Source organism: Vicugna pacos, chromosome 5, assembly GCF_048564905.1.
Source record: "Vicugna pacos chromosome 5, VicPac4, whole genome shotgun sequence".
In the NCBI taxonomy this organism is placed as follows: Eukaryota; Metazoa; Chordata; class Mammalia; order Artiodactyla; family Camelidae; genus Vicugna; species Vicugna pacos.
The window spans coordinates 36,206,696-36,233,953 of NC_132991.1; the positions used below are offsets into that span (position 1 = coordinate 36,206,696).

Consider the following 27,258-nt stretch of genomic DNA (forward strand, 5'->3'; position numbering starts at 1 on the left):
CAGGGTGCTGAAGGAACTTAATACTTCATTATGTGTTAAATCAGTAAATGCGATGTGTTTAATCATAAGCTTATTGATCATTTTAGGTTAATTCAGAATTATTTCCTTTTTATAGGATAATTTCTTCATGAGTAGAAGTATCTCAGGTTTATTTAACATCTAATTTAAGAGAAGGTTGTGTTTTAAAGTGGAAAAGAAACTAGACTGAGCATCAGAAGTTCTAAATTCTAGCTCTTTTACTAACTCTGGACCTTTGGGTAAGGTCTCAGACTCCTCGTCTGCAAAATGCAGGAGCTGAACAAAGCGAGGGTTCTACTGCTACCATCCTTTTTCTGCTCAATAACTCAATACAATGAAACACACTCCAATTCAGAAGACAGATTTCACTCTGAGTGCTGCCTCTAACTTTCTTTGTGACTTTGAGCATTTACCCTCTCCTATTTCCTCATCTATAATAAAAAGGAAATGGAACAGATGGTGTCTAAGAACATTTCCAGCTCTAAAATTTTAAAACAAAGAAAAATGTCTGGGATGCATATGCTGCCTTCCATTTGCATGTACAACTTGATGTTTTGCTCCAAGTAGCCTGAGAAGGGTACATGCATTTGGAAAGCGTTTCCCCGGTGTGCTGAAACATACACTCATCCACACCAACAGCGCATCTTAGTTCCCGGGGAGAAAATCTCTTAAGAGCCGTCTTTGCTTCCCCTCTCTTCTCCGTACCTGAGGTCAGGCTTTGGAATCCAGCATAAAGTCTATCATTACTAGGCTTCATCCGTGACCTCTGTAGGCCGTGAAGCGAAGACAGCTATACTCAAAGCTAGTCTTCACCTGCTGTTTATAAATACCCTCCTGAGGTCAAAAAGTGACTTCTTAAACCTAAAAAAGCCACTTATCCAATAAGCTAACTTTTCAGTTTTCTTACATGACAGTGTGCTTAATCCAAATATATTCTGGGGTTTACAATTTCTGGATTTTTGTTAAAATGTCCTAACTATTCAAGTAGCATGTCTTTGCTTCAAAAGGAAGTCGAAGCTACAGTTACGGTGGTTTACAGAACATTTTCTGGTAGTCTTTGCTTCATTTCAATATCTTGCCATGATTGGCTGTTGATAGTTACAAAAAAGGAAGTCTTCAAGTCAGGGGATTTCTCAGTGGAAGTTCCCAGTTTAACACAAGGGAGATCTCAGGACGGTTTGGGCGGCACTGCTAGAGCCTGCAAATAAAGCTTCCAGGCTCTGTAACTGCCGAATTCTCTAAAGAGCAAGAGTCTATGAAGGAAGACTTGTAACCTGGAGAAGAGGTAAGCAAAACTTTAGCAGCTCCTACTGATTCTCAGACTAGCAGGGTGGCCTGGATGTCTTAAACTGAAGTGTTGCAGATTTGTTCTATAATTGCTTCTATTAAGTGAGTAATTTATGACTTGATTCATTAATGCCTTTTATTCATTGCCATAGTGGGAAATTTGGCCTTTAAAAAATGGGGTACCTAGCCAAGACTAAGGGAAAATTTAAAATACAATGATCTCTTTGCGTTCTTCTCAAATTTTAAGATAGAATTTATGTCTCTGCTTGAAATAACTTTTTAAAGTTTCTGTCTGGAATATAGCTTTCTCCGATGAGTGGTTATTATAACATAATGTGAGACTTAAAAGATATGTATTTGGCATAAGTAAGTTGTATATAGCTTATTAGGTTGAAAAGTAAGCTAATACTGTATATATTTATACTTTTTTGGTTAAATTTTTAAAGATCAATTCTGGCCTGATCCAGTGTGTTCATTCAAACATTAACTCACATTTAGTATTTTCCCATCTTCTAAGGAACACATTAATGAATATTTCTTTACAGTAAAGTATTAACCTTATAGAAAACTTTGCATTTCCTACCTTGGAACATTCATATTTACACAATAATAGTAATCTAGTCTTATTCTATTACCAATTGGCTTTTATTTTTACAAAAAGTGAATATTAAAGATGGTGTAGTTTTTTAAAGGATAATCCTAGGACAAGTTGATTGTTCAAAAGGATTAAACTTTAAGAATCATCACTATTGTTATATTAATAGCCTCCATTTATTGAATGTCTGCTGGAGGGAAATGGTCACAGGATCTTCCAGCTAGTATGTGGTAGAGCCAAGGCTTAACCATAAATCCACATCACTTCTTTTTCTGTAGCTCTCTGTTACCACTGCCCTGCCTTCTTACAGTATTGAAAAAGTATTTTGAGATCCCTTATCCAAACTGCAAAATCATGGGGTCGGGGAGGGGAGAAAGGACAACACTTGGTTTAAGTCACAGAGAAGCCGTCATTCATGGAAGCTTAAAACTCATTCCTGGGTCTCCCTTGTCCTCACTGCTCACCCCACCCCCTCAGTCCCTCCAGGGCACATTTCCACATGTGACAGGTGCACCGTTTGTTTGCTTCCATGCAAGAGGGGAGACCTGGGGCTATATACACCAGGTCCAACCTGACTGAAGTTTCCTGCTAGCAGCCAACTAGGGCCCTAAAGCAATGTTCAATTCTTTCTCTTAAACACTTGTGACAGTGAAAGAGATGGCCAAATGGAAGATTTAAAATAAATCTGTTCGTTTCCTAAAAAAATTTCATGAAATTTATGTACTAATTTGGTGAAAATAATCATCCTGACAGTAGAGAACCCTCCTGTCTAAGAAATATCTTTCTCCTCATGTGTTAAGGCCTCAGGAAACATAGGTTCTTTACTATAAAATGTACTCCAATATGTATCATCTTCTTCATGTGTGTAATAGGATGCTACCTTGATAGGGACATTCTTTTCATTGTATTTTCTACCTAATTACAGCTGACATTTAGGACAGTTCTGGATATCATAATTTTGTCTTGTGTCCAGTCATTGTATTGATATTTTATTTATACTGAATTATCTTAGGTAATTCACATGTGATGCCTCGATAGGAAAAATTTAATTTTTTCTTCTCTCTTTTTTTCCTTCTCAACACATTGGCCAGAACGTCTAGAACAGTGTTTAATAACAGAGGAGATAGCAGCCAACCTCGTCTTGTTCTCATCTCAGTGGGAATTTCCCTAGTGGTTAACATTGAGAATGACGTTGGCTGTTGGTTTGAGACAAACACATTAATCATAAAAACCAAATAAGTACCAAGTATATTTCTAACCATAGTTTGCTAAAAGTGTATCAAGATTTCATGTTAAACTGTATTCACTGTCTTTTTGGTACCATTAGAGACAACTGTATGGTTTTTCTTCTTTAAACTATATAATGCTCTGCTGTTACACAATACAGTAACTACATTTTTAAAAACTTAAATGATGTTAAAAACCATGCCTCAGTAATAAAAGTAGGTGTATAGTTATAAAGTATATTTTGTTATTGCTCTAGTTAAGGTAATAAATTGTTTGATCAAACAAAACAAACCAAGCCTACACATTTCCTCATTTTCTCTTCAATCCACATGCTTAAACGCCTCTCCTCTATTATTTTGGCTTCACAATTTGGTTCACAACTCAAATTAACAGAAAAGAATGAAAACAACGTGGCATAGCCAAGGAACCCTATCAAGGCAGAGCAACCAGATACTCAAACAAAGCAGCTGTTCCTACACGTGTGCAAAAAGCTTTCTCCCTATTTTAACACTGCAAACTGCAGACCATGATTCAGTTACAACCAACAGCGGTATGCAAAATGTGTGTCCAAACTGATTAATCTTACACCAATTCATATTAAGAAAATATATACTGAAAAAGAAATGTCTGTAATTTATTGAGAATTCTTGCATTCATATTCATAAGTGAAATTAATCTGAATTTTTATTTTCTGATAAAAATACCAAACTTTTCCATGATCTAAAATAAAGAAGTTTAATGGAAGCTATTGGCTCCTTGAAATGTTTAAAGAGCAAATCTTAACACTGTCCTGGGCACCTACTTTTTTTCCTTTTTTTTCTTGACACTCACTTTTAGAAGTAATTCTTTCAAAGCTTTTCAGTGCTTTCTATTGTTATTGATCTATTCAGGTTTTATGCTATTTTTTTCACACAAGTTAGGTTATTTGTGTTGCTTATAAATAATCCTTTTTATCAAATTTTTCAAATGTATTAGTATACACAGTATTGTGCTTTTTTGTCATCTCTGTAACCATATGGATAACCCTTTCATTACTAATTTTGTCCATTTATGTTTTCTTTCTCTTTTTTTCCCGATTGAATGTGTCAAAGGGTTACTTTCTTGGATTTGTCACTTTTATGATTAGATCTTTTTAAAATAATTAGTTTTTTGCTTTTATCTTCACTACTATTTTCTTACTGCCTGTCCCTCTTTTTAGACTATTTTACTTTTCCTTTTCTTGGTTTTAGCAATGAATGCTTAGCTCATTTATTTTTATTTTTTCTTATTTTGTAATGAAAGTATTTAAGGCTAGGAATTTTCCCTAAGTACCAGGTTAACTACTCATACTTTTGATATGTCACTTTCACATTATTTTATGTTTTTTAATTGCAATTTTATTTCCTTTTTGGTCCAAAAGTTATTTGGGAGAATAAATTTTTTTAGTTAATATATTTGATTTTTTTAGAACAGTTTTTGATTTAGGGGAAAAAGGAGTAAATCCTACATAGAGTTCCTATCTACCACCCCACCTCCTCCCCACTGCCTGCCCCAACCCAAACATATGAAGTTTTCCCTATTACTAGCACCATAATGTGTGGTACGCTTGTGACAGAGGAATGATATTAATACATTTTTATTAACTCAGTTTATAGTTTATTCAGATTTCCTTATTTTTCCTTCTTAAAAAATTGAGGTGAAATTCACATAAAACTAAGCATTATAAAGTGAATGATCCAGTGCAATCTTGATGTTGTGCAACTACCACTTCTATCTAGTTTCAAAGCATTTTTATCACCCTAAAAGGAAACCCTGTACCCATTAAGTAGTTGCTCTGCATTTCCTGCTCTCCTCAGTCCCTGGCAACCACCAATCTGTCCTGTCTATATGAATCTACCAATTCGGGATATTTCATATAAATCATATAATATGCGACTTTTTCTGTCTGGCTTTTTCATTTAGCATAGTGTTTTCGAGATTCATCCATGTCATAGCATATATCAGTACTTCATTCCTTTTATGGCCAAACAATATTCTGGTGTATGTATGTGTGTATGTGTGTGTGTATATATATATATACAATTTGTTTATCCATTCCTCTATTGATGAACAGGCTAGTTGGGCTATTTTTACTTTCTGGCTTTGTAAATAGTGCTGCTATCACTGTGCATTTACATTGTTTGACTACCTGTTGTCAGTTCTTTTGAGTATATACCTAGCAGTGGGATTGTGGGGTCATATGGTAATTCTATGTTTAACTTTTTAAGAAACTACCCAATTGCTTTCCACAATGGCTGAACTATTTTATATTCCCACCAGCAATATAGGAGAGTCTCAGTTTCTCCACATTCTTGCCAACACGTGTAATTTTCCGGTTTATTACTGTTATGATTATAGCCATCCTAGTGGATATGACATGGTATCTCACTATGGTTTCGATTTGCATTTCCCTAATAACTAATGATGTCAAGCATCTTTTCATGTGCTTGTTGGCCACGTGTACAGTCTCCTTGGAAAAATGTCTCCGAGTCTTTTACCCATTTTTTAATTGGGTTGTCTTTCTGTTGTCATGCTACTATACAAAGAGTTCTTTGTATATTCTGGATATAAGACTCATGAAATATATGATTTGCAAACATTTTCTCTCATTCTGTAGATTGCCTTTTGATAATGTCTTTCCATGCACAAAAGTTTATTTCTTTAATTTTTAGGAAGTTCTACTTATTTTTTTCTTTTCATGATTTTGGTATCATACATAGGAATCCGTTGCCAAATTCAAGGTTATGATGATTTACCTTTTACCTATGAGTTGTATAGTTTTAGCTCTTACATTTAGATTATTTTTCCATTTCAAGTTGATTTTTGTATATAGTGTGAGATAGGGGTCCAGTTTCATTATTTTGATTATGGATATCAGTTGTTCCAATATCATTTGTTGAAAAGACTATACTTTCTCCATTGAATGGTCTTTGTACCCTGGTCAGAATCAGTTGGCCTAGATGTAAGGATTTATTTCTGAACTCTCAATTCTATTCCTGTGGTTCATATGTCTGTCTTTATGCTGGTATCACACTATTTTGATTACAGTAGCTTTGTAGTGAGTTTCAAAATTGGAAAGTGTGGGTCCTCCAACTCTGTTTTTGTTTTTCAATATTCTTTAGCCACTCAGGTCTCCTTGCAATTCTACATGAAATTGAGGATTGGCTTTTCCATTTCTGAAAAAAAACCTCATTGGAATTTTGACACAGGTTGCATTAAATCTGTAGGTCATTTCGGGGAGTATTGCCATCATAACACTAATAATTCTTCCAATCCATGAATACAGAATGTCTTTCCACTTATTTGAGTCTTCTTTAATTTCTTTCAGCAATGTTTTGTAGTTTTCAGTGTACAAGTCTTTTGCCTCTTTGGTTAAATTTATTCCTAGATATTTCATTCTTTTGGATGCTATTATAAGTAAAATTGCTTCCTTAATTTTCTTTTTGAATTGTTCATTGGTGATGGATAGAAACACAACTGATTTTTGAGTGCTGATCTTGTATCCTGCAACTTTCCTAAATTCATTTATTAGCTCAAATAGTTTTCTTGTGGATTCTTTGGGACTTTCTACATGTAAGATATCATCAGCAGATAGAGATAGTTCTACTTCTTCCTTTTAAATTTGGATGCCTTTTATTTCTTTTTCTTGTTTAATTGCTCTGGCTAGATCTACTGTGACAATGTTGAATAGCAGTAGTGAAAGAAAGCACCCTTGTCTTATTTCTGATCTTAGGGGGTTATCTTTCAGTCTTTCATCATTGACTATGATGTTAGCTGTGGGTTTTCCAAAAATTCTCTTTGTCATATTAAGGAAGTTCCCTTATAGTCCTAGTTTTCTATCTTTTTTTTAAAAAATTATGACAGGGAGTTGGATTTTGTCAAATACCTTTTCTGCATTAATGGAGATGATCATGTGGCCATGTTTTTCCTTTATTGTATAATGTGATATATTGCACTGAATGATTTTCTTATGTCTAACCACCCCCTTACATTCCAAGGGTAAATGAAACTTGGTCATGCTACATAATCCACTTAATATGCTATTGGATTCAGTTTGCAAGTATTTCATGGAAAATTGTTGCCTCTTCATCCATAAAGAATATTGGTTTTTAGTTTTCTTTTCTTATGGTGTCTTTGTTTGGCTTTGGTATCATGGTAATTCTGGCCTCACAGAATGAGTTAGAGAGTGTTCTCTCCTCCTCTATTTTTTAAGAGTTTGAGAAGGATTGATGTTCATTCTTCTTCAAGTGTTTGGTAGAATTCACCAGTGAAGCCATCTGGTCCTGGGCTTTTCTTTGTTGGGAGGGTTTTGATTACTGATTTAATCTCTTTATTTGTTATAGGTCTGTTCAGATTTTTTATTTCCTGTAGATTCAATTTTGGTAGTTTGTGTTTCTAGGAACTTGTACATTTCATCTAGATTATCTAATTTGTTGGTGTACAATTGTTCACACTGTTCTATTATAATCCTTGTTATTTCTATTTGGTGTGGTAATGTCCTTTTTTGTGGACTAACATTTGATCTATCCTGGAGAAGGTTCTACATCCACTTGAGAAGAATGTGTATTGTCCAAGATTCCCTTTAGCTCTCTGGGCATATGTTAGACAATTGATTTAAAGTAAAAGATTTTTGTAATAAGTACAATCTCTAGGTTTCCTTAGTGTGAACTTTTAAAGACATTTTAAATAATAATTCTGACTATTTAAATTAAAAATCAACTGTATGTAGAACCACCTACTTAACTTACGGATGTTATCTATACAATTGACCCTTGAACAACATGGGTTTGAACTGTGCAGGTTCACATATACATGGATTTTTTTTCAATAAATATGTACTATAGTACTACACAATCTGCAGTTGGTTAAATCTGCAAATAATGAACCATGGATATGGAGGGATCACTGTAAAGTTATATGTAGATTTTCAACTAGGGGGGGGTTGGTGCCCCAACCCTCACATTGTACAAATGTCAGCAGTATTAGCTAATATTTATTCAGTTCCTCCTATAATCCAGTCGCTGTTCATATATTATCTCATTGTACACACACACATACACACACAACCTCTAAGGCAAGTATTATTGCAATCTACATTTGATAGAAGAAGAAACTGAAGCTCATGGTTAGCAAAGTCATATGGTTAGTAAATGGCAATACCAACATTTGAATGAGGCAATATTATTGAGAACTCTCATTTAAGACCTACATACATTAACCTACCTCAGCTTGAGTTTGCCTTTCTGAAGAAAATGACCATCTAGGCCTCAGACTAATGGTTGCAAGTTTAATTAATGTCAGTTATAATAGCCATTCTAACTTCAAAAACATCCAAATGTATATCTTGGGATTTCAAATGTGATGTATGTCATAAAAGGGAAAGGACAGAGTGAAATAGGAGGCCATAGTTCTCCAGCAGAGATCTTGAGCTGGAGATACGTAGACATACATAGCTCACAGCTAACTTTTGGACCTAAAGCTAACATTTATCAACTTTGTCACTATTAGTATTGGCCTGAGGGGAGATCCCTCAGCCTTATTGCCTAGTTATTTTACTACGAAGAGAAGAATTCCTGGTTAATCAGAAAAAAAAAAAATGTTGGTCTTTTCTTTGACGGGAGCCATGTATGAAAAATTAAACTCCCAGAGAGTTAGGCACACAGATCTGTCTGTCCAGGCCCTTCCATTATTTGCTTCACATACCCTTAGATACAGAGTATCACATCTGTCCACGCCCATGGGGATCACGTTGGTGTATTCCAAACCATGGCTCCAAAATGGATAATCAAAAGAAATTCTAATGGGGGACAATGGGGCAATGAGGTGTAAAATATTACTTGTAAGTAACACGTAGTAGTAGTAGGGTTACTGTCCAGTTCCCTGGTAGGTGCCACGAGGCAGACAGCTTTCTTACTATCCTTTAGGGCTGCAGATCTGCTCACCTTCCAACAGTAAAAGTTCATGTTCACTTCAGCCCTATAGTTCTTGCAAATGGTGGAAAATCCTGTCAAATCCTGTCAGTGGGATGCTTTTCAGCAGGGTTACAGCTACTCTGGAAGACTCAAACCCAGGGTGGCAAGGCTTGGCAAGAGAGCACTTATGTCAGCTGGGTACCCTATACAGGGCACAGCCTCTCAGCCATACACATGGCCCTGGTCATCAGTCCCGCCTTTTGATGCTATTATGAGTCCTGATACTTTTCTGATTTTTCATTAGGCGTGTAATTCAGAGAATCTGAGACATAAACAGCTAGTCCAGATGTCATCCTAAATCAGAAGACTACCAGATTCTATTAATAGTGATATTTCACATCAAAGATTTGACTGAGATCATTGATGTATACCTGACATTCCAAGTTGTAGTAAGTGTTTATACTGGCAGCTTTCCTTGTTTCTAGATTGATATTCAGGATTCTCAGTAAAATATTAATCAGTTTTGGAAATAGGTCCTGAAATAGTTTAATAAGCCTGCAGTTCTCATTTTCATTTCACTGTACCCCCAGTACTGCTTGCTAACCTGAGGTATACAATAATATATGGAAAACTGGAGTGAAATTATGTCATTTTTAAAAAAGAATTATTCCTCAAATAAGTGTCTCAACTCAATTCCTAACCTTAATTAAACATACTGTATGTCAATTCTAAAAAATTCATCATCATTATAAAAAAGGAAAATGTTTGACACCACTTTAGCACAAAATTCATCCATCTACCCCAGCACTGATGCATGTTTCACACATTGAAGAAGTATGCAGTCACTTCTTTTCATGACTACTAATCACAGGAGTCGAAAGAGATTAAAATGTACATTTAATTTTTCTTTCCTTATTCAAAGTATTTAGCACTTTCATTTTTCAAAATGCTCATGAATTCAGTTTTAGATTCTGAGTGTATTATTAAATTCTACTATTTCAATTAGAAATAGTCAAAGCAACTCCTTCAATTTGCTCAAAAGCAATGCTGGGTAAGTTAGACTTCATTAAAATTAAATTTTTCTGCTCTGCAAAAGACACTGCAAAAGGAATGAAAAGACAAACCACAGACCGGGAGAAACTACTTTCAAAAGATAAATTGGATAAAGGACTGTTATCCAAATATACAAAGAACACTTAAAATTCAACAATAAGAAAACAAACAACCCAATTTTGGGCCAAAATCCTTAACAGATATTTCACAAAAGAAGATATACAAATTGCAAATAACCATGTGAAAAGATGCTCCACATCATATGTCATCAGGGAGATGAACATTAAAGCACAACAAGATATCACTACACTTCTATTAAAATGGCCAAAATCCAGAACATTGAAAACACCAAATGCTGATGAGGATGTGGAGCAACAGGAACTCTCATTCACTGCTGGTAGGAATGCAAAATGGTACAGCCACTTTGGAAGACAGTGTGGTATCTTGTTACAAAACTAAACATACTTGCGCCATACAACCCAACAATCATACTCTTTGGTATTTACCCAAGGTAGCTGAAAACTTATGTGCACACAAAAACCTGCACACTAATGTTCATAGCAGCTTTATTCATAATTGCCTAAAGTTGGAAGCAGTCAAGATGTCCTTCAGTAGGTGAAGGGATAAACTGAGGTACATGAAGACAGTGGAATATTATTCAGCACTGAAAGGAAATGAGCTATCAAGCCATGAAAAGACAAACTCAAATGCATATTACTAAACCAATCTAAAAGTTCTACATTCTGTATGACTCCAACTATATGACATTCTAGAAAAGACAAAACTATGGAGATGGTAAACAGATCAGTGGTTGTCAGAGATGGGGGGAGACAGGTGGAGCACAGAGGACTTTAAGGGCAATGAAACTGCTCTAGTACAGTATGATACTATAATGATGGAAGTGTGTCATTTTGCCTCTGCTCACACCCAGAGAATGTACGACATCAAGAGTGAACCCTAATGTAAACTATGGACTTTGGGTGACAATGATGTGTCAGTGTAAGTTCAGTTGTGACAAATGTACCACTCTGGTGGGACATGTTGATGACAAGAGTCTTATGCATGTTTCAGGGTAGGGAGCATATGGTAAATCTCTGTATCTTCCTCTCAAATTTACTGTGAACTTAAAATGACTCTTAAAATTTTTTTTTAAAAAAAGTGCTATATTGTCATCTTTAACTCAATTACTTATTACAAGAAAATAGTTCAACTGGTCACAATGCTATATACAAGAAGTTTCTGTTTGTTAAAAAGAAAACATCTTTAAAATTATGTTTTGGTTTTGCCTTTTTAAAGTAAGCCCAATACTCAAAATAATCAAGTAGAATACACCGCAACTTGGCAAGTTTTTAAATCCTCAAACTTACTGGCCTAAGGAAAGAAGTATAAACGTCCATGATTCAGAAGTGTAGGGAGAAACTGAGGCAGTCAGAATCTGATCCTCCTGATCTAACAGAGAAAAGATACTATCCCAGGAGGAGCAAACTCCTGGGCTCCTTTGGGGAGATAGCCGCTTCTAAGTTACATAGGACAATATGACTAGAAAAAAAAGAAGCTCAAGACACCAGAGCTTGGCTTGAATCTTTCAAGATGAAGAAAGAATCATGGATGGACGGAAGACCTGTCCAAGCAAGTCTTGGCCAAAATCATTAGGGGAGAAGTGTTCCCAGCTTTGGAAATTTTGTCAAGTCTGTGGATGTAGAGCTGTGTTCTAGAGAAGACTCTGCTTGACAACAATACACAGCATTCATGGTCATTTAATCTTGGTTATCAAATTGCTATTTCAACATTGCTAGTATGCTTGTGTTTAGTGATGAAGTCTTTTTCAAACACCATTAACCTTTGTCAGATATATGCAAAAATAATGAGAGTTTTAAAAATATTGTTTAAATGAACAGTAGGTCAACACCATGGAAGTTTCTGAAAGTGCTACATGTATTCAGCCAGATACAATCATGCTCCAGTCAAGGCAGAGAGTCTCAGCCTTCAGTGCTCTCAAGAAGCTTCCACATGGGCTGTAGATTTGACTGCTCTCTTCTTAAAAGGAGTCCTAGGGATGACCTTGGTGGTGGAAAGGAGTTAGCATGACACCCACGACACCACGACTCCAGACAACACCTTTCATTTGCAGAGCATTCTAAACTTTACCATGAGCTTTTGCTTACATTATTGATTGATCCTGTAACCATCTATCCAGTGGAGTAGGTTATTATTGTTCTCATTTGTAAGAGTTTAAAAACTCAAGGTTCATTAGGTGAAGCAACTTGCCTGAAGTACTAGATATCAGAGCTAAACTTTTCTTGAGGTATCTGTCTAAATTATCTATCTTGGACAATATTCAAGCACAGCTAGGAAGTGGAATAATGGGGAAGTTGTTAAGTCATGGAAATTTTTCTAATAAAGGTCTACTCACTAGTAGCAACCAACTTTGGCAAGTACATTAATGAAACGTGTTACTAGTTGGGGGAAAAAACAAACTCGTGTGTGTGTGTGTGTGTGTGTGTGTGTGTGTGTGTGCGTGTGTAGTTTTTCGCAGAGTGCAGACCTTAATCACCTTAATCACATTCACATAAGAATCTGTTGAAAATGTGGGTTCCTGGGCTTCATCCCAGTTGCTCTGAACTCTGGGAATCTCTAGGGATGAATCTACAACTTTAGGATCTACAACTGTCAGGTGATTCTCAGCTACACACTGGATAATGTTAGACTTTGTTATCTATTGTTTGGCAAAAAGCAAGCCAAGACCCTCAGGTGACCTTTAAACTTGACAGTGGATGCCTCTCCGCGGCTTTTGTTTTCCCTGCGAGGCGGGGCGGGGTGAGAGAGGGCGAGGCAGGAATGGGCGGGGCAGGAAGAGCCCAGCCGGGCCCGGCGGGGTGGCGGGTGAACGGTTAATGGCTCCGCGCGCAGGCGCTGCCCTCTGAACTGGAACGGAAAACAACTTCCGGTTGGAGTCTCCGCCGGGCGCCGGCGACCAGAGGCGTGAGAGACCGGCGCAGAATCCCGGAACTGTGAGTAAGAAACTTTGTGAGCGAGTTGATGTGTCCGAATCCGTCGGGCACGGTGACACAGAACTTGTGTGTGTGTGCGCGCGCGAGAGGGCTCTGCTGCCCCTGTGGGCGCCGCGGGGAGAGAAGCCGAGGAACTGCAGAGAGAACTAGTTCTCGGCGTGGGGAGGGACTTGTGTGAGAGAAGCGACCTGGGTCGGCGTGCGGGAGCGGCCCCGGGAGGGGCTTTCCGGGCCCGCGACGTCAGCGCAGCGACGACGGCCCCCGCTGTGCCGGCCCCAGGGGCGGGATCCTGCCTGACTGCGCGTCAGCCGCTGTCGGTGACGTGACTTCTTGGCCGGCCAGCCCGGGGAGGCAGGGCTTGCCGTGTCAGGGCGAGCTGTGGACCCCGCCGGGAGTGTCCCAGCTTCCCTTCCGGACAGAGGCTGCCTTCCAGAAGCTAGTGCTACCGTTGTTACGCTTTCGAAAACTTCCTAGGATCTTTCTGTTATTTTTCTCAAGGTTATTGCACATTTCCGCCCTCAGCTTTCCTGTGGGGTGTCATCATAGCCTTGTCAATGAGAAGTTGGGTAACTTCTCCGAGGGTCACGGAGAGAATGGGTGGCTGAGGCGGAAGAAACGGAAGCAAACTCTGCCCCCAGTGGGAACCGGGCGTTCGGTGGTGGAATCCCCATTGCGGTGTAAACTAATCAGCGATGAGTTAAGGGTATAACAAGCTGTGTTTGTCACAAAGTGAAGAAAGAAGCGGGAAGATATTCAAACCAAAGTCTTTGTGTCTCTTGTTGGTATACTGCAACAAGCAAAAAAGTAAAGCAGCCTTGCTACCTAGAGTGTCATTTATCTCACAGGTTCTTTTGACAGGTTATGTCATAAGGGAGAAATGGTAGTAAAGGAAGTGAAGTAAATGCAAGTGAAAGAAGATAAAATGATCTGCCTTCCTATCAAGATTGGAATACATATGTCAAACGAGAGGTAGCGGAGAAGCATGCTCTGTATTCTGCTGAAAAATTATTTTGTCCCTCTCATAGGGGAGGGGAGGAAAATCCTAAAGTGATACAGTCGTGTATAAAGCAGAAAATGAAACTTGTTCTTAGCCCTCTCCCCAACCACAGGTACTCCAGCGCCTTCCAGGTTGCTCTTGTGTGTACATAAACGTGTTATTTTGCTTTCTTATGAAAATGAGACTTTACATGCATACAATTCTATTATCTGCTTTTTCAGATTAAAAAAAATATGATGAAAATCTTACCATATGTAGCCCAGCTTTATCTTAATGTCAGCATGGTATTCCTTTGCCTGGATGTACCATAATGTAGTTAACCATCACAAATATATTCATATATTTTGCCCTTTTTCTTCAAAGTTAGTTGTCTGTATTTCATTAGGATACAGATATATTAATCCTTTGTGAATTATATGGCAAATGTTTTCAAGAACTATCAGTCTTTCTTTTAAAATACCCAGGTTTTGTATTGCTTAAGAAGGTAGTCCCCACTCAAAAATTATTTTCCTGTATTGTCTATTAGTTGTTTTTATAGTTTTCTATGCTTTACTTATTAAAATGTATGAAAATTATCTTTGTACATTGTATAAGATAGGGATTTAGCCATTTTTCCTGAGATCATTTGTTGAAATCAGTTTCTTGACAACTAACTAGAAACACTACCTAATATAGTAAATTTCCATATGTACATGGGTCTTTTTTTTAATTCTTCTGTTGCTTTGTTCTCTTTATCTCTTCTTTACAAATAAGTCTTTTTGATTGAACACTTTTTAGTCATTTACAAAGTAAGTCCCTCTTTTCTTTGCCTTTTTCAAAATGCCCTTGATTATTGCATTCTCTCTCAAGTAAAATTTAAAGTAAACTGTTTATGTTTCATTAAAGCATAATCCTTTTGGGGTTTTAGTTATTCACTAATATTTTGTGCCTGGTATGTAGATGATTTATGTATCTGGCCAACTTTCTAAACTTACTAATTTTAATAAATTGTTTCTCTTGAATTTTCTAGAAAAAATGATCATCTAAATATAATCTTACCTATTTCTTTATACTTCTTTGTTTCTTTGATTTAATGATTTCAAGCTTCTCCAGAACAGTGATATATAATAATAGTGATTCTGGCCATCTCTTTCTTATTTCCTAGTTTTTGATGTTTTTACTGTGTCATCATTGAATATGAATTTTATAATTAATTTCAAGTAAATTTTATTTATCAAGGAAGTGACTAATATTTCTAGCTTACTGAGATTTTTGCAGAGAATGGATTTTGGATTGTGTCTAAAGTTTTTGTTTTGTTGTTCTTTTTTCATTTGATTGGCTGGCATGTTGAGAGCAATTTTAAATAATGTTGAATGTTCATTTGGTCTGTATATTTTTTGTTGTTAAGATAATGTCTATTCATTACTACTTAACTAAATTTTTATCAGGAATGGAGGTTGAGTTTTGTCATACGGCAGTTTGGCATCTGTCATGTCCTATCATGTGCTTCTCTTCTTTGACCTAATGGCAAATTATTTTAGTAGATTTCCAGTTTTTGAACCAGCCTTACCCTTGGTCATTGTGTCATATTTAAGCAGATAGTTTCCTCTTTGGTAACATTTTTATTTAAAATCAATAGTTGAGTTTCATCTGTAGTCATCTTTTTTCTATGTTTTCTTTGCCAGAGTTTGTTACCAAGGTTATACTGGTTTCCTGAAAAAACTGAGAAGAGTTCCTTCTTTCTCTGCTTTGAGGTAGTTTAGTTAGCTTAAGGGCTATTCATGAAAGAATTCATGAAATCGTCTAAAAGTACGATGGACCCTTGAACAACAGTTGGGTGTTAGGTGTGCTGAGCCTCCAAGCAGTGAAATTCTACTTGTAATTTATGGTCAGCCCTCGATACCTGAGGTTCTGCATCCTCAGATTTAACCAACTGCAAATAGTGTAGTACTAAAGTATGTATTTAGTGGGGAAAAAAAATTTTGCCTGTAAGTGTATCCATGCAGTTAAGACCCATGTTGTTCAAGGGTCAACTGTATGTTGTTTTTAAAAGGTAGAGAACTTTAAAAAGCAAACAAATAAAAACTCCTTAGAGTTTTCCTTATAAATGAAAGGGTGTGAAACACCAATAATGTCAAGAACAAAGAACTGCTGTACTGATGCTGGTCATTTTTATCCCGTGCCCTTTTTTTTTTTCTTTCTCACGTTCAGGGAAAATGCTGTAGGTAGGCTGAGGCTGATAATGAAGTGTTTTACTGTTTTTTTTCTCTCCTCTACTCCAGTTTATAAAAGAGGGTATTGCTTCTACATGGGCAAGCTCTTCTATGCCCTGAAAGAAACCAAGAGTGAAACTCAGCTGAGAAAGCATCAGTTTCACTTTGTTGTCATCAGCTTCCCAATTTTGCCGGGAAATTTCTTGCTTTAGAGGTGTAGTCAAGCTGACATTCTACTCTAGACAAATCCTATAGGGGTATTTCAGAATGAGTGGGTAAGAAAATATGCAAGCTCAGCAGCATGTTTTTACTTAACATGAAGTGAAAATCATTAGTAGGCTGGCTTCTAAGAAATGCAAACCATCTAACCACCGTTTTACTCAACTGTTTACTGTTCATGTGTGTACAGTAGTGTATTATGTAATCTTTGGTAGAGTTATTAACTTTTATAAATGGCTATTTCTAATACTTTTTGATTACTTTCAAGACTATGACTTTAGATAATGCAATTTAACAATGTACATCTGTGAACTGTGGAGGATTCTTCAAGACGCTCATAAATGTTATGTCAACGCTTGGATATTTGAGTATTTTAGTTTAGAACAATTTAATAATCTAGAACAAATAATTATTGACATAATTTGGGGATGTGCCCTGTAACAGACAAAGACATTGCATGTTTTTTAAAAACATAGCTGTTATCCATAAGGAAATGGTAAATAAAAATAGATAGCCTATTAATGTAAAACTTCACTACTCAAACTGTAGTTGGCCCTTCAACAGCACAGGGGTTAGGGATGCTTACGCTTACCCTCTGCACAGTTGAAAGTCTGCATATAATTTACAGTCAGCCTACTGTATCCAAGATTCCTCTGCATCTGTGGTTTCACCATTTCTACAGGTCCACATCCAGGGATTCAGCCAACCACAAATCATACAGTACCATAATATTTACTCTTGAAAAAAATCCCACGGATAAATGGACCTGTACAGTTCAAACCTGTGTTGTTCAAGAGCCAACTGTATTCTCGTGCTTTAGCTGATATAGCTGTTCCTACTGTTTATCCTTTTGTTTTATAACACCTTTCTAAGCGTGTGTATTACTGGTCGATTTCAACTCGTTTGTGTTTAATTATGTCAAGCCAAGTTTCAGGTTCTATTTTCTGTAGGATTTATGTTGTGACTGCCATTCCTCCCATGCTGTCTTCTATGCTTGCTGCTGTGGTTTGCAGTTGTGGATGGAGGGAAAGAGGAGGCTGTTATCTAGAATAGGTAACAAAATCTCTTTATAGTCCAGGACCAAGATTCTGAGTTATCTTCAAAAAAGGATAACAGAGAATATGAAATGAACTGCCGTGCGGGTGGGTAGCTAATTAATGTACAGAGTCTTTTGAACTATGTGCAGTGTTTGACAACTGTTCCCAAAAGTTGAGGAGACTTACAACAGGCAGTGGTACCAGTTCCTTTGCAACTGAAAACAAGCCTTTGGGACCTGTGTAATGCATATGTCATAATTTTTTAATCCCTAGTGTATAAAAACAGTTTAATTATGGTAAAACACACATAATGTGAAATTTACCACCTTAGCCATTTTTAATTACATAGTTCAGTAGTGTTGAATGTATTCACATTGTTGTACAAGCAAGAAAAAATTTCTTAAGAGATTTACTTTTTTTAAGAAAAATGTTTGGAAAGTAAATAATAATTCTTTGTCTCACGGAGGAAATATCCTGGATAGCAACCTGAGCTTTCTTCCTTTTATCTTCAGAGATATACTCTCATGATGGTAATTATTATTACTAAATTATGAGAGTAAACAATTTGAGCACCTGTAATCTGTAATACCTTTCACTTACCACCAGTACTTTTTCTTTGCAAAAAAGAAGGATCTGTTGAAAATAGGTTGTTAGCAGTGAAAACAATGTTTGTCTTTCACGTCATTGCAGTAAGGAATTATTGGAAATTAAGTGCACTGAGAAAAATAACATGAGTTCCATTTTGATGGTTACTTAGTAAGTTGAAATTGTAATAATCTTTGAGATATTTGCAGGAGAATGAGGTATAGAGAATTGTTCTCTTGAGCAGCAGAATAAACATAGTCAGGTAATTTTGCTGTGGAGAATGATTTGCTATAAGGACAGAAATCAGGGACACAGGTCCCTTCAAGATAATATATTATTTTCAAGATAATATATTATTTTAAATTGCTTGAAGAAAATCAGCTGATCTTATGGGATATTTAAATGGTTTTACTTTTACAGCCATTTATTATGTGATTTTTACTATAATGTAATTTTATGACTTTATATATTTGCTGTCCCTAAATTAGAAATGCCTTTCTTTCCCTTAATAATGATGCTTTTCAACCTTTTAAAATCCATATTTCCTTTTTGATAAACACAAAATATTACAAATTCTTCCTCAAAGTCCTCTCTTACACCTCCTCATACTGAATATAAACTTTCTCTTGTAGTTTTCTCATCCAAGAATATTCTGTACAGCTCTACTTTATATAATTTATGAAAATAGATTTTTTAACATTAAATAGCCATTTTAAACTGATAATCCCCCCCCCATCCTGTCTTCAGATTCTAACATGCTCTCCTGCTCAGCAGAGAGGATACCCCTTACATGGCTGAGCAAGCTGAGCAGTGCAGTGTTTGTGTTTACCTTGATGGGTACATCACATGCCTAATTTCTGTTTTGGTGTTTACTTCTGCACTTCAACCCATAGAATTTGATAAATAGTCTGAGGGAAAGAAGTACTACTGGAGGAAAAAAAAAAAGAAGGAAGTGAGGCAAAGCTGAGACTTATGGGTATGGTCTTTGGCTGTAAAATCTTCTTTTAACTCTTAGAAGATAGCACAAAAACTCTCATCTGAATTCTAATATCCAGCAAAATCGAAAACCTGGTCTGGGGACTTTTGGGTTTGATCAGTGCAGTTGACTTACCTTGTTTATCCTGATGCATCCTGCCAACCAGCCTATGGGAAAAAATACAAAATTCAAATTCTGACCCTGCTGGATCTGTGATATTTAAGTTTCTATTATTTTCAGCTACTGATTGGAATGTAGTAACAGGGTAGTGCAGTGTGCTACGGGTATATCCATAACCAAAGTTTACAATCTGGAAACTGAGAATAGAAATACAAGCTCTCATTTTGGGGAATTGGCTGCTTGTGTTATGGGACTCACTTGGGCTCGCTCTCTCAATCTCTCTCCCTCTCTCTCTCTCTCTTTCTCTCTCTTTCTCTCTTTCTCTTTTTAATTAAAGTATAGTCAGTTTACAATATTGTATCACTTTCTGGTGTCAATTTCTGCATAATGTTTCAGTCATACATATATATACATATATTCCTTTTCATAATCTTTTTCATTATAGGTTACTATGAGATATTAGATGTAGTTCCCTGTGCTGTACAGTAGAAACTTGTTGTTTATCTATTTTATATATAGCAGTTAGTATCTGCAAATCTCAAACTCTCTTAAAAGTGGGAAATGATCATAAGTAAATGTTGGGAGTGACAGTTCTCTTCCATTTCCTTTCTTCAGATAAGAAAAACACATACTTTTGAGTGTCTTTTAGAGGTTTACCTTAACCATCTAAGACAGAGGATGTTCTGTTTATGTGTATGTACTTCAGTATTGACTTATTTTCTGCTTTTTGCTTCTGTCGCTTTTTGTTGGTGAGCAGGCAGACATAGAGCTAAGATACAGAAAAGACAGGGTGTATCTCTCACTCACTTATTCACCTCTTCATTTGCTAAGATGGCAACTTTTCTGAAATAGAATGTGAACTCTTATTATTATTCATACCCCAAGGGGTTAGGAAAAGCAGCTGATTTTCTTTTCTAGGGCAGAGTAGAAGAGGTAACAGTTACTCTACGTGATTTCCTTCCCCTCATCCTGAAATTGCTTTAACTGGCCTCTTACCACAAGTATGAACCTGGCAGAACACTTACACCAGAAGCAGAATAGTTTCAACAGTGGTGGAAACCCAGCAGAGGACCCTTTCCCACCTCCCAAGTCACCCATACTTGTCTCTACCACCCCACAAAAAAGTAGACCTTGTTAAAAATTTATAAATCATTGTGGCAGTAGAAGTGGTGGTAATATATCTTTAAGCCTGTGATTCTTTTCAGACTTGAAATCCCAATATATATAACTAATCAAAGTGGAGCTGCTCTGATTGAACTGGGCAATTGATGGTCGAACATTGTTTTCCTCACACACCCACAGCCTCAGTGAAGTTCTAGAAGCACCATTACGTTCCTTGATTATTACTTTATTTATTCCAGAATGGTTAACTATCATTTGGCAGCATAATACTGGTTGCAAAAGACAACAGACTTAAGGTATTTTTAATATAAAATAAGAAAAATGTTTTAAAAAGAGAAAGAGGGTAGGAGGAGTTAGAGTACCACTTCAGAAAATTTAACATCCAGATAGTAGGTGTCCCAGAAAGGGACACAGAAGGAATGAAATTGCCCGAAAGTAATTCAAGAAAATTTGCAAGAACTGAAGGACGAACTTACAGTTTGGTTAAGTACAAGATCAGGGATCAGAATGGCTCTGGACTTAACAAAAACAAGATGGAAGCTAGAAGGAAGCAGAGCAAAACTTACAAAATTCTGAGGAAAAATTATTTCCAGTCTAAAAATCTTAACCTGGCAAACTGTCAGTTAAATTTGAGACTTAAGATATTTTCAGTTATGCAAGGTCTCAAAAAACTTACTTTGAGGACATTTTATCAGGAGGCTACTGGAGAGTTTACTCCACTAAATTGGAGAATAAAACAAGAAGGATGAAGATTTGGGATACTAAAAATGAGGGATTCGGCTAGAGAGAGAAATGAACAAAAGAAATTACCAAATTCGAATTGAAAGAAGGTCCCAGATAAAAGTGTTCCTCTAGACATAGAGATCAACAAGTCTAGACTAGAGCAAGTCAGAAAACTCAAGGAGAGATTCTTACTCTTCTAAGAAGATGAAATTGATAGGATGATTGAAGCATCTGAGTGGATTGAGGAGTTGTATTAGTGTAAGAAATAAAGCAAACAAGTTTTTTCAAAGAAAATGTTTTTCAGGAAAGGAAAAGGAGCCATAGTATTTTATACGGCTCAACAGTGAATAGCATTACATAGTCATAAGAAAGTAAAAATGGAATGCAAATCTAACTAAAAATAGGATGTAAACTATATTGGGAGAATGGGGAAGATAAAAAGAGAGGGAAGGTTTTAAAGAGAGCGGAATCCTTATTTTGCTTAGCGGGAGACAAGTAAAACTGAAAAATCAGTAGTAGCCATATTAGCATGTTATTTTAGAGATACAGAGTTAAATACCAAAAGGAATCAACCAAAATGCTGAAAATTATTGCAAAGGTGAAGCAGGAGATGGGGAGGAGGAAGAGGAGAGCAAGAGACTACTGTTTTTCTTAAGCTTTGTAAAGCTATTTGACTCATTAAAATAGAGATATGTTACGCTTTGATTAAAAATAAAAACTAGATTAGGGTGAAAAGATCTAGATACTGTACTTTCACATCAGAGAAACCTGTATTTATCTGGGTCTTCCATTTTCTAATTCTGTGACTGTGGAATTTATTAACCATTTGAAGCTCAGTTTCCTTATCTGAAAAGGGAAGATAATATATGCTCCTACAAAGGGAAGATTAAAGTAAGATAGTTTAGGTGAAGCAGCTGGCAAGTGATTTTACTTCAGTAGGTGTCAGTCCCTACCATTGCCCCTAATGCTTCCCATGGGGAAATAGGGAACCACCACCCTTGTTGGGATACTTGCTATTCAAATACAGACTAAGATTGCCCTTCTGGTCCATAGCTCTGTGCCTGTTCAGATTGAAGACATGTCATTGGGATCTTTCAGATTGAAGGCATGTCATTGGGATCTATGTCCATTCTCAGCTATCTACATAGATAGTTAGAGAATTTAAACAGAATTGAAATGATTTAGAGTATTGATAGGGGGAACATTAAGTTAAAAGGACCATTGCTGCTTGATAGGAGAAGAGCTGTGGTCACACTCAGATTTCTTTCTCAACATGAACTTCAGTGCAAATGCCATTAATGGTATCTCTTCGTTAATACAGATAACACTTGTCATGTAGACTGAGTTATGGAAATTTCATGGAACCAAGATGAACAGAGTGCTGTTGCTCTGGGCCTTCTGCCAAAGTATCAGAATACCTTTTTTTTTCCCTTAAGAACATCTACCTTAGCAACTGCTATTTTTGTTTCCAAATTCTATGCACTTCTGGAACAATTCAAAAATCAGATGATCACTGTGGAACAGGACACTTTATGAAAGCCAGTTTCTCTGCCTTGGTGCATATTTCTGTAATGTTTTACAGAGTACAGTTCTTTCCCAGTTATGTCTTTACCCCCATGTCAGTGATTCTGAATCTCTCACATTTGCTTCTTCCTCGTCCTCCCCTCACCTGAGATCCACAGAAAGGTTACAGCTTGTTCACTCTTACCCATCAACAAACATATCTAGACTGGACATGTATTCTGCACTCCAAATCTGATTTTATCTTTGGTTGAGTAGGCTTTTTCATTTTGATACTCTGATTTGAATTTAGAAAGAAATTAATACATTTTTACACAAGATGTGGTCTTGTTGAAAATTAGGTTTGAAATCTTTATGTTATAGTGTCTTTTAATTTTTTCCAGATACAAAAGGACATGAAACAGCAAACCAAAATTTTTAATAAACTCTTGCTTTTCCACAGTAGGATAGCATAGCAAGTTTTAGGATTCACTAGATCTGAATATTCATATTTGAGAAAAACTGGTGTGACCCTGAAAGAGTGGAAACTTGGGTAATTTTGGCACAGAGGCAGGTTTGAGAAGTTGATTTGCCAGACTACCCAAGAATTTTTGGTCCTGCCTTCAGGAGTATTCAAGAGTTGGAGTAAAAGAGTATGTTGCATGGTATAAAAATACTGTATCTGGTTTTAAATTTTTATCATATTATACATTTTAAGTCACACCCTAAACATCTTGGGATCACACCCTAAACATCTTGGGAATGACTGGAAATAGAGACCTGAAAATCTCTGAAACCTTATTTATTTTCTCACTGGAGTTCTCTCAGTTACTTCTAATAAAACAAGTTGTGACTTGCAAACATTTGCCCAACAGCCTCTAAGTGTCCTCAGGGAAATTAAAAGCAGGGGTATGAAGAGCTGTAGAGTTCTGTGACAGTGGTTTAGAGCACAGAGTACAACTTATAATTATGTGGGCTTTTGCCTGTTCCCATTTATCCTTGGTCGTATTCTCAAGGCTAAATGACTGCTCAGCAATTTAAACTGCTATTTAAGAGGAAGCAGGTCTTTTTGTGAAAAAGTCTTCTGTCTACTGAAGTTTCTTTCTCTTTTCATAAAAGAGCTCTCTCCTTTCATAGTAGTTCTGATACAGTAAATGACTCAGAGATGCTGGAGGGGCCCCTAATCTGTTAACTCATGAGATTTTAACTACTCCTTTTTCAAAAACAAATTTGCCCTTTATGAATCTGGCATAGCCTGTGACTTCTCTTACATTATTGTCTTCTGTTCAGGGAGACCTTTTTAAGATTACCAAAAACATTTTTTCAGACTCCTCTGTTTAAAACCAGAAGACAGGTACAAACTGTTCTACTCTTGTGAAAGATCATTAATAATACTATTTTCATTGTCATAAATCCAGTAGAGTAGAAGAGACTTAAGAAAAATCACAGATTCAAACTTTCAAAACTTTCTCTACTAGAAATTTATTTTTCCTGTTATTTAACAGTGTATAAGATTAACAGAACAGCATTAGATAACATTCCTGCTTATTTGGCTAATAGTCTCTTCACATAAGATAATAAACTTATACCAAAATGCCTGACTGTTTTAAGCATTTCCTAATTTTCCTTCTGACATCATCCAGATAATAAGTGGGCCTGTCCTGATTTTGATCTATATTTGGGAGGGGAAAAAAGTGTACATCTTGTGACACAAAGTGGTACAATAATGCATATTGCTGCTTTCTCTCTCCACTGTCGTTTCAAAAATGTAGGGATTCCTTTGTTGGTTTTGGTTTTTGTTTTTTGGTAAAAAGATTTTGGCCTGGTTGACTGTCAAGTAGTGTTAGAGGACATTCAGATAGAACTTTAAGAATATAAGCAGGAGGGAAGGCATACTTAGCCATCATTTCTTCCTCTAGATTTCATTATCACTCAATTGGTACATTTTTCCTACCTATTGTTAATTATGTCTCTGTTAGCACTTAAAATTGAATTCAGTATCCTCTCCCCACCCCCTCAGTTTTTCTTCCTGTTTCTCTGTGGCAGGCTGTCATCACTATTTGCCTAGTATTTTGAAAACTGTGGCTGATGAATCATCTTTAACAAAATAACCTCGTTACTTTGCTTATTAAAATGCAGATTCTATGGCTGCATCCCAGGCCAACTGATTTTAGAATTGCTGGGACCTGAATGTTTCCTTCTTGTCTGTTGTGCAGATCCAGTTGGCCAATGAATCCTGTTGATTCTGCCTTTTAAATATCTCTTGAATCCATTCATGTTTCATTTCCCCTACTCTAGCACAAGTCTTCATCTTTCACCCAGAATACAGCAGTAGTTTCCTATGAATATCCTCACTTTGTCTCCCTCACTGGTTTATATTCCATGCTTATATCCAGCTTATCTTTCTAAAACATAGCCATCTCCTGCTTGAAAATCCTCCGTTATTCCTTAATGTTAGCAAGTTAAAGTCTAAATTTCTTAGAGTGACATTCAAGGTCTGCTCCAGTCTGACCATAGCTAAATCTGCTGCATATAGTTTATGTATGTAGTTACACACTCTGTAACTCTAGGGGGCTTCATTTCAATTATGGTCTACATGAATGATGCCCCTAGGGTTTTTCAAGTACAACACAGTCATACATGGTGGCCCTGACTATCCTGTCTTAGCACCCTGACCCCTCATCCTCTCTGCACACACACTAGGCTTACGTAAATAGAATACTCACCACCAGTCCCTAAAAGCACTATACTAGTGACTTCTCAGGGCCTTTGCTCTTTCAGAGCCAATGTTCTTTCCCCTCTCATTCTCTGTTTGTTGAAATCCTTCTCATATTTCAGGTCCCAGTTCATGTGTCACATCTTTGAAGCCTTCCATATTTCCTCTAATTTTAATTGTTCCTTCTTTTGAGCCTTTTTCCTGCTTATACTTCTTATTTAAGTTCTTTCTTCTTCTTCTTTCTATGTAAAACTTAAATACAAAGAAACACACAAATTCTTTTTTTTTTAATCGAAGTGTAGTTGATTCATGATGTTGTATTAGTTTCTGGTGTACAACATAGTGATTCAGTTATACATATATATATATTCTTTTCTCAAATTCTTTTTCATTTTAGTTTATTGCAAGATATTGAATATAGGTCTCTATGCTGTACAGTAGGACCTTGTTGTTTATCTATTTTATATGTAGCAATTAGTATCTGCAAATCCCAAGCTCCTAATTTATCCCTCCCCCTTTCCCCTTTGCTAACCAGAAGTTTATTTTCTATGTCTGTGAGTTTATGTCTGTTTTGTAAATAAGTTCATTTGTGTCATTTTTTAATAGATTCGACATACAAGTGATATTGTATGATAATTTGTTTTCTCTGTCTGACTTACTTCACTTAGTATGATCTCTAGATCCATCCATGTTGCTGCAAATGGCATTATTTCATTCTTTTTATGGCTGAGTAGTGTTCCATTGTGTGTGTGTGTGTGTGTGTGTGTGTGTGTGTGTGTGTGTGTGTGAATATACACATACACATACCACACCTTCTTTATCCAGTCATCTATTGATGGACATTTAGGTTGCTTCCATGTTTTGACTATTGTCAGTGGTGCTGCTATGAACTTTGGAGTGCATGTATCTTTTCAAATTAAGAGTTTGCTCCTGATATAGAAAAAGCATAAATCTTGAGTGAACCACTGAGTGAGTTCCTACAGTGCTTTTACTTGTGTTTCCCAGACTCCTATCGAGGTATGCTCATGCCTTTTCACACATTTATAATTGACCTAATATCATTAATCATTTTCATGTGTTTCCTCCTTACTAAATTATAAGTTCTAATTAGAGGAAAAGGCAAGGACTATGACTTTGTCTCTTTCCCATGGATAAAAGGAGTGCCTACTATGCGTTCAGCACTGAGTCAGTCTAGAATAATTTATCAGTTAGGATACAGCTCAGCTGTTCTCTTAAAGGACCCACAAAGACAGTGGCTTAAATGAGGCAGATATTTTATTTCTCTCACATACTACAATTCAAAGTATAAGATGTCCAGGGCTGATCTGGCAGCTCCACGGTATCAAGGACCAAGGCATCTTCATTCTTGTTGTTCCACATCCATCAGTTTAAAACAAACAGATGTAGTAATGGGTTAATATACATACTAAACAGGGTAACCACAAGCCAAAAGCTTACAATAGAATCACAAAAAGTAAAAAGAAGCCAAGATAATACAAAGGAAAATTATCAAACCACATCCACTTGTTGTTCCACCATCCTGGAAGTCTTACCCTCACCACAGTGTTTTGGTTGACTCACCACAGCATTCCATCCAGCTGGGAAAGGGAAAAAGGTGAAGAGAAGAGCTGTCTTGGAAGTTACACTTACTTGCCGATGACCAGAATGTAGTCACATGACTACATCAGCTAAAAATCAGGAATACTAGAGGAGGAGAAAATGGATATTGAGGAACAGTTAACATGTATGCTTCATATATGATCTCATTTAATCTTCACAATAACCCTACAAACTGCTTATAGAAAAACTAATAATCAGAGGAGCTAAGTAAATGGCTAGAAAATTGAAGACCTGAGATCTGAATTCAAAGCCTATATCTTTCATTCTACCTAGTAAAATGTTAGGAGGGAATATATGACTGTTATTAAATAAAGTCATTTTCACAGTGTT

At 36.4% G+C, this 27,258-nt stretch overlaps 1 protein-coding gene across 6 annotated transcripts in view; it reads left to right on the plus strand.

Moving 5' to 3' along the window:
* Positions 1-1,178: 1,178 nt before the first annotated feature.
* TANK (TRAF family member associated NFKB activator) overlaps positions 1,179-27,258 on the plus strand; it is a 79,481-nt gene continuing 53,401 nt past the window's right edge. For 3 of the 6 annotated variants that reach the window (XM_015249853.3, XM_072961058.1, XM_072961059.1), the window contains exon 1: positions 12,978-13,121. The gene's annotated coding sequence lies outside the window, so the exon portion shown is untranslated. Of the gene's footprint in view, positions 1,304-12,977; positions 13,122-20,619; positions 20,666-27,258 lie in introns of those variants that run through there. The other 3 variants (XM_015249904.3, XM_006196213.4, XM_072961057.1) reach the window with 2 other exon arrangements.